This window comes from Phyllobates terribilis, unplaced genomic scaffold (genome assembly GCF_046119375.1).
Source record: "Phyllobates terribilis strain yellow unplaced genomic scaffold, ASM4611937v1 Scaffold_204__1_contigs__length_3514536, whole genome shotgun sequence".
NCBI classification, from domain to species: domain Eukaryota; kingdom Metazoa; phylum Chordata; class Amphibia; order Anura; family Dendrobatidae; genus Phyllobates; species Phyllobates terribilis.
In genome coordinates this window covers 310334-324024 of record NW_027362964.1, presented here as the reverse complement: position 1 = coordinate 324024, position 13691 = coordinate 310334, and positions in this window count along the sequence as shown.

The following is a 13691-nucleotide window of genomic DNA, read 5'->3' as shown; positions in this document are numbered from 1 at the left end:
AGCCTCCCCCGTGAGATGGGACATGATGAAGGCTACTTTGGCCCGGTCGGAGTTAAACTGGTGGGACAGGAGTTCAAAGTGCAGGGTGCACTGGTTTATGAAGCCCCGAGCCTGAGCGGAGTCGCCTCCGAAGCGAGGAGGTGCAGAAAGCCGGGGTCCAGAGCAGGATACCATGGTATTGGTGGGCAGCGGAGCTGCCGGGTTGCGAGTCATGACACTAGCAGTGGTTGCTGGTGGAGCAGTCAGAGTGTCCAGGCGAGAATTGACATTCCGCAGGTGACTCAGGATGGACTCCTGTTGGGACCTCTGACGGGACAGTTTATGACAAAGGTCCGAGAACGAGGGAGCTTGGGTGCCACCGGGTTCCATGGCCCGAGCAAACTGTAACGGGTCTGGGAGGCGGAACCTCTGAGCAACTATACAAGGGGGCGGTCCTTGTAAGGAAGCGGGTGGCGACCAGGGAAGACGGGCAGGTGACCGGGACAGTCTCTGGGTAAACGGGCAGGAGGTCACGGCAAGTGACCGGGACAGTCTCTGGGTGAACGGGCAGGGGGTCACAGCAAGTGACCGGGGCAGTCTCTGGGTGAACGGGCAGGAGGTCACGGCAAGTGACCGGGACAGTCTCTGGGTAAAGGGTAGGTACGACCTGTGACGGCTGAGCCTCCAGGTAGGCTAGCAGGCAGATGGCAGATGTGTGCTCCCAGGTGAGCAGGCGAGAGTCTCTGGATAAGCAGGTGGTCACAGCATGTGATGGCGGAGCCTCCAGGTAGGCTAACAGGCAGGTAGCAGATGAGCGCTCCCAGGTGAGCGGGCAAGAGTCTCTGGACTGGCAGGTGGTCACAGCACGTGACGGCGGAGCCTCCAGGTAGGCCAACAGACAGGTAGCAGGTGAGCGCTCCCAGGTGAGCGGGCAAGAGTCTCTGGACAGGCAGGTGGTCACAGCACGTGACGGCGGAGCCTCCAGGTAGGCTAGCAGGCAGGTAGCAGGTGAGCGCTCCCACGTGAGCGGGCAAGAGTCTCTGGACAGGCAGGTGGTCACAGCACGTGACGGCGGAGCCTCAAGGTAGGCTAGCAGGCAGGTAGCAGATGTGCGCTCCTAGGTGAGCGGGCAAGCTGATCCATAGACAGACTGACAGGTGTCGGAAGGCAGACCGTCGGACCTCAGGCTAGCAAGCAGGTAAGCGGATTATCAGGCAGGAATCAGACAGCAAACTGGCAGGAAACTGGCAGGTAACTGGCAGGTAACTGGAGACGGGACCTGAGGGCTGAAACAGAGTAGTGAACAGTGCAACAACATTGCTCGGGCACCTCCATTTTCGAGGAGGTGCCTTATATATGGTGAAGTCCTCCGGCCATTGGCCGAGGACTCCTTAGGACGGCGCGCGCGGCCCCTTTAAGAGGGGGGGAGCGCGCACGCGCGCGCCCTAAGCACCGTGGCCAGGAAGGAGCACGCGCTGCCAGCAGAGCGGAAGGAGGACGGCGGGCTCGGAGCGGAGAGGTGAGGGGAACAGTGTCCCTGCCTAGCAGAGGGCAGGGACGTCGACGCTACACAGTGGAATAAAAAGACAATATCAATGCCCCGTGGAAGAGACGTGGACGTCACAGTAGCTTAACAAGACGTTTTTAATGACCCTTGGAAGAGTGGTGGAGGTCGCTGTGGAATAAAAGACAATATCAATGCCCCGTGGAAGAGATGTGGAGGTCACAGTATCTTAACAAGACGGTTTTAATGCCTCTTGGAAGAGCTGTGGAGTTCAGCGTGGCTGAACAAGATGGTTTTGATGCCTCTTGGAAAAGACATGGAGGTCACAGAAGCTTAACAAGATGGTTTTACTGCACCTTGGAAGAGTGGTGGAGGTCGCAGTGGAATAAAAAGACAATATCAATGCCCTGTGGAAGAAAAGTGGAGGTCACAGTCGCTATACAAGACGAATTTAATGCCCCTTGAAAGAGCTGTGGAGTTCAGAGTGATTTAACAAGACAGGTTTAATGCCCCTAAGAAGAGACGTGGAGGTCACAGTAACTTAACAAGACGGTTTTAATGCCCCTTAGAAGAGTGGTGGAGGTTGCAGTGGAATAAAAAGACAATATCAATGCCCCTTAGAAGAGTGGTGGAGGTCGCTGTGGAATAAAAAGACAATATCAGTGGCCCTTGGAAGAGTGGTGGAGGTCGCAATGGAATAAAAAGACAATATTAATGCGCCGTGGAAGAGATGTGGAGGTCACAGTAGCTTCACAAGATGGTTTTAATGCCCCTTGGAACAGTGGTGGAGGTCGCAGTGGAATAAAAAGACAATATCAATGCCCCTTGGAAGAGTAGTGGAGGTAGGAGTTGAATAAAAAGACAATATCAATGTCCTATGGGAGAGTGGTGGAGGTCGCAGTGGAATAAACAAACAATATCAATGCCCCTTGGAAGAATGGTGGAGGTCGCAGTGAAATAAAAAGACAATATCAATGCCCCGTGGAAGAGACGTGGAGGTCACAGAAGCCTAACAAGATGGTTTTAATGCCCATTGGAAGAGTGGTGGACGTCGCAGCGGAATAAAAAGACAAAATCAATGCCCCATGGAAGAGACCTGGAGGTCACAGTAGCTTAACAAGATGGTTTTAATGCCCCTTGGAAGAGTCGTGGATGTCGCTGTGGAATAAAAAGACAATATCAATGCCCCTTGGAAGAGTGGTGGAGGTCACAGTGGAAAAAAGGGACAAAATCAATGCCCCGTGGTAGAGACGTGAAGATCACAGTAGCTAAACAAGACGGTTTTAATGTCTCTTGGAAGAGTGGTGGAGGTCACATTGGAATAAAAAGACAATATCAATGCCCCTTGGTAGAGTGGTGGAGGTCGCAATGCAATTAGAAAGTCAATATCAATGCCACGTGGAAGAGATGTGGAGTTCACTGTAGCTTAACAAGACCGTTTTAATGCCCCTTGGAAGAGCTGTGGAGTTCAGCGTGGTTTAACAAGATGGTTTTAATGCCTTTTTTTAAAGATATGGAGGTCACAGAAGCTTAACAAGATGGTTTTAATGCCCCTTGGAAGAGTGGTGGAGGTCGCAGTGGAATAAAAAGACAATATCAATGCCCTGTGGAAGAGACGTGGATTTGACAGTAGCTATACAAGACGAATTTAATGCCCCTTGGAAGAGCTGTGGAGTTCAGAGTGATTTAACAAGACAGGTTTAATGCCCCTAAGAAGAGACGTGGAGGTCACAGTAACTTAATAAGACGGTTTTAATGCCCCTTGGAAGAGTGGTGGAGGTTAGAGTGGAATAAAAAGACAATATCAATGCCCCGTGGAAGAGACGTGGAGGTCACAGTAGCTTAACAAGACATTTTTAATGCCCCTTGGAAGAGTGGTGGAGGTCTCTGTGGAATAAAAAGTCAATATCAATGCCACGTGGAAGAGATGTGGAGGTCACTGTAGCTTAACAAGACGGTTTTAATGCCCCTTGGAAGATCTATGGAGTTCAGCGTGGTTTAAAAAGATGGTTTTAATGCCTCTTGGTAAAGATATGGAGGTCACAGAAGCTTAACAAGATGGTTTTAATGCCACTTGGAAGAGTGGTGGAGGTCGCAGTGGAATAAAAAGACAATATCAATGCCCTGTGGAAGAGACATGGAGGTCACAGTAGCTATACAAGACGAATTTAATGCCCCTTGGAAGAGGTGTGGAGTTCAGAGTGATTTAACAAGACAGGTTTAATGACCCTAAGAAGAGACGTGGAGGTCACAGTAACTTAACAAGATGGTTTTAATGCCCCTTGGGGGAGTGGTGGAGGTCGCAGTGGAATAAAAAAACAATATCAGTGCCCCATGGAAAAGTGGTGGAGGTCGCAGTGGAATAAAAAGACAATATCAATGCCCCGTGGAAGAGAAGTGGAGGTCACCGTAGCTTAACAAGACAGATTTAATGTTCCTTGGAAGAGATGTGGAGTTCAGAGTGGTTTAAGAAGACAGTATTAGTGCTCCTTGGAAGAGTGGTAGAGTTTACAGTGGAATAAAAATACAATATCAGTGCCCCATGGAAAAGATGTGGAGATCATAGTAGCTTAACAAGATGGTTTTAATGCCCCTTGGAAGAGTGGTGGAGGTCGCAGTGGAATAAAAAGACAATATCAATGCCCTTTGGAAAAGTGGTGGAGATCGCAATAAAATATAAAGACAATATTAATGCCCAGTGGAAGAGACGTGGAGGTCACAGTAGCTTAACAAGATGTTTTTAATGCCCCTTGGAAGGATGGTGAAGGTCGCAGTGTAATAAAAAGGCAATATCAAGGCCCCGTGGAAGAGAAGCGGAGGTCACAGTAGCTTAACAAGACGGTTTTAATGCCCCTTGGAAGAGCTGTGGAGTACAAATTGGTTTAACTAGATGGTTTTAATGCTCCATGGAAGAGACGTGGAGGTCACAGTAGCTTAACAAGACGGTTTTAATGCCACTTGGAATAGTGCTGGAGGTTACAATTGATTAAAAAGACAATATCAAAGCCCCGTGGAAGAGACTTGGAGGTCAGAGTAGCTTCAGAAAATGGTTTTAATGCCCTTTGGAAGAGTGGTGGAGGTCGCAGTGGAATAAAAAAACAATATCAATGCCCCCTTGGAAGAGTGGTGGAGGTCGCAGTTGAATAAAAAGAGAATATCAATGCCCTGTGGAAGAGAATTGGACGTCTCAGTAGCTTAACGACACTGTTTTAATGCCCCTTGGAAGAGTGGTGGAGGTCGCAGTGTAATAAAAACACAATATCAATGCCCCGTGGAAGAGACGTGGAGGTCACAGTAGCCTAACAAGATGGTTTTAATGTCCATTGGAAGAGTGGTGGAGGTCACAGTGGAATATAAAGACAATATCAATGCCACGTGGAAGAGACCTGGAGGTCACAGTAGCTTAACAAGATGGTTTTACTGCCCATTGGAAAACTGGTGGAGGTCTCTGTGTAATAAAAAGACAATATCAATGCCCGTTTAAAGAGTGGTTGAGGTAGCTGTGGAAAAAAAAGGCAATATCAATGCCCCGTGGAAGAGATGTGGAGGTCACAGTAGCTTCACAAGATGGTTTTACTGCCCCATGGAAGAGTGGTGGAGGTCGCAGTGGAATAAAAAGGCAATATCAATGCCCCGTGGAAGAGACGTGAAGGTCACAGTTGCTTAACAAGATCGTTTTAATGCCCCTTGGTACAGTGGTGGAGGTCGCAGTGGAATAAAAAGACAATATCAATGCCCCCTGGAAAAGTAGTGGAGGTCGCAGTTGAATAAAAAGACAATATCAATGCCCCGTGGCAGAGACGTGCAGGTCACAGAAGCTTAACAAGATCGTTTTAATGCCCCTTGGAAGAGTGGTGGAGGTCGCAGTGGAATAAAAAGACAAAATCAATGACCAGTGGTAGAGACCTGGAGGTCACAGTACCTTAACGAGACGGTGCAATGCCCCTTGGAAGAGTGGTGGAGGTCGCTGTGGAATAAAAAGACAATATCAATGACCCTTGAAAGAGTGGTGGAGGTCGCTGTGGAATAAAAAGACAAAATCAATGCCCAGTGGTAGAGACGTGCAGATCACAGTAGCTTAACAAGACGGTTTTAATGCCCCTTGGAAGTGTGGTAGAGGTCGCAGTGGAATAAAAAAACAATATTAATGCCCCTTGGTAGAGTGGTGGAGGTCGCAATGGAATTAAAAAGACAATATCAATGCCCCGTGGAAGAGACGTGGAGGTCTCAGTAGCTTAACAGGGCAGTTTTAATGCCCCTTGGAAGAGTGGTGGAAGCTGCTGTGGAATAAAAAGACAATATCATTGCCTCGTGGAAGAGACATGGAGGTCACAGTAGCTTAACAAGACAGTTTAAAGGCCCCTTGGAAGAGCTGTGGAGTTCAGAGTGGTTTAACAAGATGGTTTCAATGCCCCGTGGAAGAGACGTGAAGGTCACAGTAGCTTAACAAGACGGTTTTAATGCCCCTTGGAAGAGTGGTGAAGGTCGCAGTGGAATAAAAAGACTTTATCAATGCCCCTTGGAAGAGTGGTGGAGGTCGCAGTGGAATTAAAAAAGAATATCGATGCCCCTTGTTAGAGTGGTGGAGGTAGCAGTGTATTAAAAATACAATATCAATGCCTCGTCGAAGAGACATGGAGGTGACAGTAGCCTAACAAGACGGTTTTAATACTCTTTGGAAGAGTGGTGGAGGTCGCTGTGGAATAAAAAGACAATAACAATGCCCCGTGGAAGAGACGTGGAGGTCACAGTAGCTTAACAAGACGGTTTTAATGCCCCTTGGAAAAGCTGTGGAGTTCAGCGTGGTTTAACAAGATGTTTTTTTTGCCCCTTGGTAAAGACGTGGAGGTCACAGAAGCTTAACAAGATGGTTTTAATGCCCTTTGGAAGAGTGGTGGAGGTCGCAGTGGAAAAAAAAGACAATATGAATGCCCTGTTGAAGAGACATGGAGGTTACAGTAGCTTAACAAGACGGTTTTATTGTCCCTTGGAAGAGTAGTGGAGGTCGCAGTGGAATAAAAAGACAATATCAATGCCCTGTGGAAGAGACGTGGAGGTCACAGGAGCTATACAAGACGAATTTAATGCCCCTTGGAAGAGCTGTGGAGTTCAGAGTGATTTAGCATGACAGGTTTAATGCCCATAAGAAGAGACGTGGAGGTCACAGAAGCTTAACAACACGGTTCTAATGCCCCTTGGGAGAGTGGTGGAGGTCACAGTGGAATAAAAAGACAATATCAATGACCCATGGAAAAGTGGTGGAGGTTGCAGTGGAATAAAAAGACAATATCAATGCCCCTTGGAAGAGTGGTGGAGGTCGCAGTGGAATAAAAAGACAATATCAATGCCCCTTGGAAGAGACATGGAGGTCACCGTAGCTTAACAAGACAGTTTTAATGCCCCTTGGAAGCGCTGTGGAGTTCAGAGTGGTTTATCAACATAATTTTAATGCCCCTTGGAAGAGACGTGTAGGTCACAGTAGCTTAACTAGATGGTTTTAATGCCCCTTGGAATAGTGGTGGAGGTTACAGTGGAATAAAAATACCATATCAATGCCACGTGGAAGAGAGGGGGAGATCACAGTAGCTTAACAAGATGGTTTTAATGCCCCTTGGAAGAGTGGTGGATGTCGCAGTGGAATAAATTGCCAATATCAATGCCCCTTGGAAGAGTGATGGAGGTCGCAAAAAAATATAAAGACAATATTAATGCCCGGTGGAAGAGACGTGGAGGTCAAAGTAGCTTAACAAGATGTTTTTAATGCCCCTTGGAAGGGTGGTGAAGGTCGCAGTGGAATAAAAAGACAATATCAATGCCCCGTGGAAGAGAAGCGGAGGTCCCAGTAGCTTAACAAAATGGTTTTAATGCCGCTTGGAAGAGTGGTGGAAGTTGCAGTGGAATAAAAAGACAATATCAATGACCCCTTGGAAGAGTGGTGGAGGTCGCAGTCGCATAAAAAGATAATATCAATGCCCTATGGAAGACTGGTGGAGGTCGCAGTGGAATAAAAAGACTATATCAATGCCCCGTAGAAGAGAATTGGAGGTCTCAGTAGCTTAATAACATCGTTTTAATGCCCCTTGGAAGAGTGGTGGACGTCGCAGTTGAATAAAAAGACAATATCAATGCCCCTTGAAAGAGTGATGGAGGTCACAGTGGAATAAAAAGACAATATCAATGCCCCGTGGAAGAGACTTGGAGGTCACAGTAGCTTAACAAGACGATTTTAATGCCCCTTGGAAGAACTGTGGAGGTCAGAGTGGTTTAATAAGATGGTTTTATTGCCTCTTGGAAGAGACGTGGAGGTCACAGTAGCTTAACAAGATGTTTTTAATGCCCCTTGGAAGGGTGGTGAAGGTCGCAGTGGAATAAAAAGACAATATCAATGCCCCGTGGAAGAGAAGCGGAGGTCCCAGTAGCTTAACAAAATGGTTTTAATGCCCCTTGGAAGAGTGGTGGAAGTTGCAGTGGAATAAAAAGACAATATCAATGACCCCTTGGAAGAGTGGTGGAGGTCGCAGTCGCATAAAAAGATAATATCAATGCCCTATGGAAGAGTGGTGGAGGTCGCAGTGGAATAAAAAGACAATATCAATGCCCCGTAGAAGAGAATTGGAGGTCTCAGTAGCTTAATAACATCGTTTTAATGCCCCTTGGAAGAGTGGTGGACGTCGCAGTTGAATAAAAAGACAATATCAATGCCCCTTGAAAGAGTGATGGAGGTCACAGTGGAATAAAAAGACAATATCAATGCCCCGTGGAAGAGACTTGGAGGTCACAGTAGCTTAACAAGACGATTTTAATGCCCCTTGGAAGAACTGTGGAGGTCAGAGTGGTTTAATAAGATGGTTTTAATGCCTCTTGGAAGAGACGTGGAGGTCACAGTAGCTTAACAATACTCTTTTAATTCCCCTTAGTAGTGTGGTGGAGGTCGCAGTGAAATAAAAAAACAATATCAATGCCCTGTGAAAGAGTTGTGGTGGTCACAGTAGCTTAACAAGACGATTTTAATGCCCCTTGGAAGAGGTGTGGAGTTCAAATTGGTTTAAGAAGATGGTTTTAATGCCTCTTGGAAGAGACGTGGAGGTCACAGTAGCTTAACAAGACGTTTTTAATGTCCCTTGGAAGAGTAGTGGAGGACGCTGTGGTATAAAAAGACAAAATCAATGCCCTGTGGAAGAGATGTGGAGGTCACAGTAGCTTAACAGAGACGAATTTAATGCCCCTTGGAAGAGCTGTGTTCAGAGAGGTTTAACAAGACAGGTTTAATGCCCCTTAGAAGAGACGTGGAGATCACAGTAACTTAAAAAGACGGTTTTAATGCCCCTTGAAGGAGTGGTGGAGTTCGCAGTGAAATAAAAAGACAATATCAAAGCCTCGTGGAAAAGTGGTGGAGGTCAAAGTGGAATAAAAAGACAATATCAATGCCCCGTGGAACAGACGTGAAGGTCACAGTAGCTTAACAAGATCGTTTTAATGCCCCTTTGTACAGTGGTGCAGGTCGCAGTGGAATAAAAAGACAATATCAATGCCCCGTGGAAGAGACGTGGAGGTCACAGAAGCCTAACAAGATGGTTTTAATGCCCATTGGAAGAGTGGTGGAGGTCGCAGTGGAATAAAAAGACAATATCAATGCCCTGTGGAAGAAAAGTGGAGGTCACAGTAGCTATACAAGATTAATTTAATGCCCCTTGAAAGAGCTGTGGAGTTCAGAGTGATTTAACAAGACAGGTATAATGCCCCTAAGAAGAGACGTGGAGGTCACAGTAACTTAAAAAGACGGTTTTAATGCCCCTTGGAAGAGTGGTGGAGGTTGCAGTGGAATAAAAAGACAATATCAATGCCCCTTAGAAGAGTGGTGGAGGTCGCTGTGGAATAAAAAGACAATATCAGTGGCCCTTGGAAGAGTGGTGGAGGTCGCAATGGAATAAAAAGACAATATCAATGCGCCGTGGAAGAGATGTGGAGGTCACAGTAGCTTCACAAGATGGTTTTAATGCCCCTTGGAACAGTGGTGGAGGTCGCAGTGGAATAAAAAGACAATATCAATGCCCCTTGGAAGAGTAGTGGAGGTAGGAGTTGAATAAAAAGACAATATCAATGTCGTATGGGAGAGTGGTGGAGGTCGCAGTGGAATAAACAAACAATATCAATGCCCCTTGGAAGAATGGTGGAGGTCGCAGTGAAATAAAAAGACAATATCAATGCCCCATGGAAGAGACGTGGAGGTCACAGAAGCCTAACAAGATGGTTTTAATGCCCATTGGAAGAGTGGTGGAGGTCGCAGCGGAATAAAAAGACAAAATCAATGCCCCATGGAAGAGACCTGCAGGTCACAGTAGATTAACAAGACGGTTTTAATGCCCCTTGGAAGAGTCGTGGATGTCGCTGTGGAATAAAAAGACAATATCAATGCTCCTTGGAAGAGTGGTGGAGGTCACTGTGGAAAAAAGGGACAAAATCAATGCCCAGTGGTAGAGACGTGAAGATCACAGTAGCTAAACAAGACGGTTTTAATGCCTCTTGGAAGAGTGGTGGAGGATACATTGGAATAAAAAGACAATATCAATGCCCCTTGGTAGAGTGGTGGAGGTCGCAATGCAATTAGAAAGTCAATATCAATGCCACGTGGAAGAGATGTGGAGTTCACTGTAGCTTAACAAGACGGTTTTAATGCCCCTTGGAAGAGCTGTGGAGTTCAGCGTGGTTTAACAAGATGGTTTTAATGCCTCTTTTTAAAGATATGGAGGTCACAGAAGCTTAACAAGATGGTTTTAATGCCCCTTGGAAGAGTGGTGGAGGTCGCAGTGGAATAAAAAGACAATATCAATGCCCTGTGGAAGAGACGTGGATTTGACAGTAGCTATACAAGACGAATTTAATGCCCCTTGGAAGAGCTGTGGAGTTCAGAGTGATTTAACAAGACAGGTTTAATGCCCCTAAGAAGAGACGTGGAGGTCACAGTAACTTAATAAGACGGTTTTAATGCCCCTTGGAAGAGTGGTGGTGGTTAGAGTGAAATAAAAAGACAATATCAATGCCCCGTGGAAGAGACGTGGAGGTCACAGTAGCTTAACAAGACATTTTTAATGCCCCTTGGAAGAGTGGTGGAGGTCGCTGTGGAATAAAAAGTCAATATCAATGCCACGTGGAAGAGATGTGGAGGTCACTGTAGCTTAACAAGACAGTTTTAATGCCCCTTGGAAGATCTATGGAGTTCAGCGTGGTTTAAAAAGATGGTTTTAATGCCTCTTGGTAAAGATATGGAGGTCACAGAAGCTTAACAAGATGGTTTTAATGCCACTTGGAAGAGTGGTGGAGGTCGCAGTGGAATAAAAAGACAATATCAATGCCCTGTGGAAGAGACATGGAGGTCACAGTAGCTATACAAGACGAATTTAATGCCCCTTGGAAGAGGTGTGGAGTTCAGAGTGATTTAACAAGACAGGTTTAATGACCCTAAGAAGAGACGTGGAGGTCACAGTAACTTAACAAGATGGTTTTAATGCCCCTTGGGGGAGTGGTGGAGGTCGCAGTGGAATAAAAAAACAATATCAGTGCCCCATGGAAAAGTGGTGGAGGTCGCAGTGGAATAAAAAGACAATATCAATGCCCCGTGGAAGAGAAGTGGAGGTCACCGTAGCTTAACAAGACAGATTTAATGTTCCTTGGAAGAGCTGTGGAGTTCAGAGTGGTTTAAGAAGACAGTATTAGTGCTCCTTGGAAGAGTGGTAGAGTTTACAGTGGAATAAAAATACAATATCAGTGCCCCATGGAAAAGACGTGGAGATCATAGTAGCTTAACAAGATGGTTTTAATGCCCCTTGGAAGAGTGGTGGAGGTCGCAGTGGAATAAAAAGACAATATCAATGCCCTTTGGAAAAGTGGTGGAGATCGCAATAAAATATAAAGACAATATTAATGCCCAGTGGAAGAGACGTGGAGGTCACAGTAGCTTAACAAGATGTTTTTAATGCCCCTTGGAAGGATGGTGAAGGTCGCAGTGAAATAAAAAGGCAATATCAAGGCCCCGTGGAAGAGAAGCGGAGGTCACAGTAGCTTAACAAGACGGTTTTAATGCCCCTTGGAAGAGCTGTGGAGTACAAATTGGTTTAACTAGATGGTTTTAATGCTCCTTGGAAGAGACGTGGAGGTCACAGTAGCTTAACAAGACGGTTTTAATGCCACTTGGAATAGTGCTGGAGGTTACAATTGATTAAAAAGACAATATCAAAGCCCCGTGGAAGAGACTTGGAGGTCAGAGTAGCTTCAGAAAATGGTTTTAATGCCCTTTGGAAGAGTGGTGGAGGTCGCAGTGGAATAAAAAGACAATATCAATGCCCCCTTGGAAGAGTGGTGGAGGTCGCAGTTGAATAAAAAGAGAATATCAATGCCCTGTGGAAGAGAATTGGACGTCTCAGTAGCTTAACGACACTGTTTTAATGCCCCTTGGAAGAGTGGTGGAGGTCGCAGTGTAATAAAAAGACAATATCAATGCCCCGTGGAAGAGACGTGGAGGTCACAGTAGCCTAACAAGATGGTTTTAATGTCCATTGGAAGAGTGGTGGAGGTCACAGTGGAATATAAAGACAATATCAATGCCACGTGGAAGAGACCTGGAGGTCACAGTAGCTTAACAAGATGGTTTTACTGCCCATTGGAAAACTGGTGGAGGTCTCTGTGGAATAAAAAGACAATATCAATGCCCGTTTAAAGAGTGGTTGAGGTAGCTGTGGAAAAAAAAGGCAATATCAATGCCCTGTGGAAGAGATGTGGAGGTCACAGTAGCTTCACAAGATGGTTTTAATGCCCCATGGAAGAGTGGCGGAGGTCGCAGTGGAATAAAAAGGCAATATCAATGCCCCGTGGAAGAGACGTGAAGGTCACAGTTGCTTAACAAGATCGTTTTAATGCCCCTTGGTACAGTGGTGGAGGTCGCAGTGGAATAAAAAGACAATATCAATGCCCCTTGGAAAAGTAGTGGAGGTCGGAGTTGAATAAAAAGACAATATCAATGCCCCATGGAAGAGTGGTGGAGGTCGCAGTTGAATAAAAAGACAATATCAATGCCCCGTGGCAGAGACGTGCAGGTCACAGAAGCTTAACAAGATCGTTTTAATGCCCCTTGGAAGAGTGGTGGAGGTCGCAGTGGAATAAAAAGACAAAATCAATGACCAGTGGTAGAGACCTGGAGGTCACAGTACCTTAACGAGACGGTGCAATGCCCCTTGGAAGAGTGGTGGAGGTCGCTGTGGAATAAAAAGACAATATCAATGACCCTTGGAAGAGTGGTGGAGGTCGCTGTGGAATAAAAAGACAAAATCAATGCCCAGTGGTAGAGACGTGCAGATCACAGTAGCTTAACAAGACGGTTTTAATGCCCCTTGGAAGCGTGGTAGAGGTCGCAGTGGAATAAAAAAACAATATTAATGCCCCTTGGTAGAGTGGTGGAGGTCGCAATGGAATTAAAAAGACAATATCAATGCCCCGTGGAAGAGACGTGGAGGTCTCAGTAGCTTAACAGGGCAGTTTTAATGCCCCTTGGAAGAGTGGTGGAAGCTGCTGTGGAATAAAAAGACAATATCATTGCCTCGTGGAAGAGACATGGAGGTCACAGTAGCTTAACAAGACAGTTTTAAGGCCCCTTGGAAGAGCTGTGGAGTTCAGAGTGGTTTAACAAGATGGTTTCAATGCCCCGTGGAAGAGACGTGAAGGTCACAGTAGCTTAACAAGACGGTTTTAATGCCCCTTGGAAGAGTGGTGAAGGTCGCAGTGGAATAAAAAGACTTTATCAATGCCCCTTGGAAGAGTGGTGGAGGTCGCAGTGGAATTAAAAAAGAATATCGATGCCCCTTGTTAGAGTGGTGGAGGTAGCAGTGTATTAAAAATACAATATCAATGCCTCGTCGAAGAGACATGGAGGTGACAGTAGCCTAACAAGACGGTTTTAATACTCCTTGGAAGAGTGGTGGAGGTCGCTGTGGAATAAAAAGACAATAACAATGCCCCGTGGAAGAGACGTGGAGGTCACAGTAGCTTAACAAGACGGTTTTAATGCCCCTTCGAAAAGCTGTGGAGTTCAGCGTGGTTTAACAAGATGGTTTTTTTGCCCCTTGGTAAAGACGTGGAGGTCACAGAAGCTTAACAAGATGGTTTTAATGCCCTTTGGAAGAGTGGTGGAGGTCGCAGTGGAAAAAAAAGACAATAT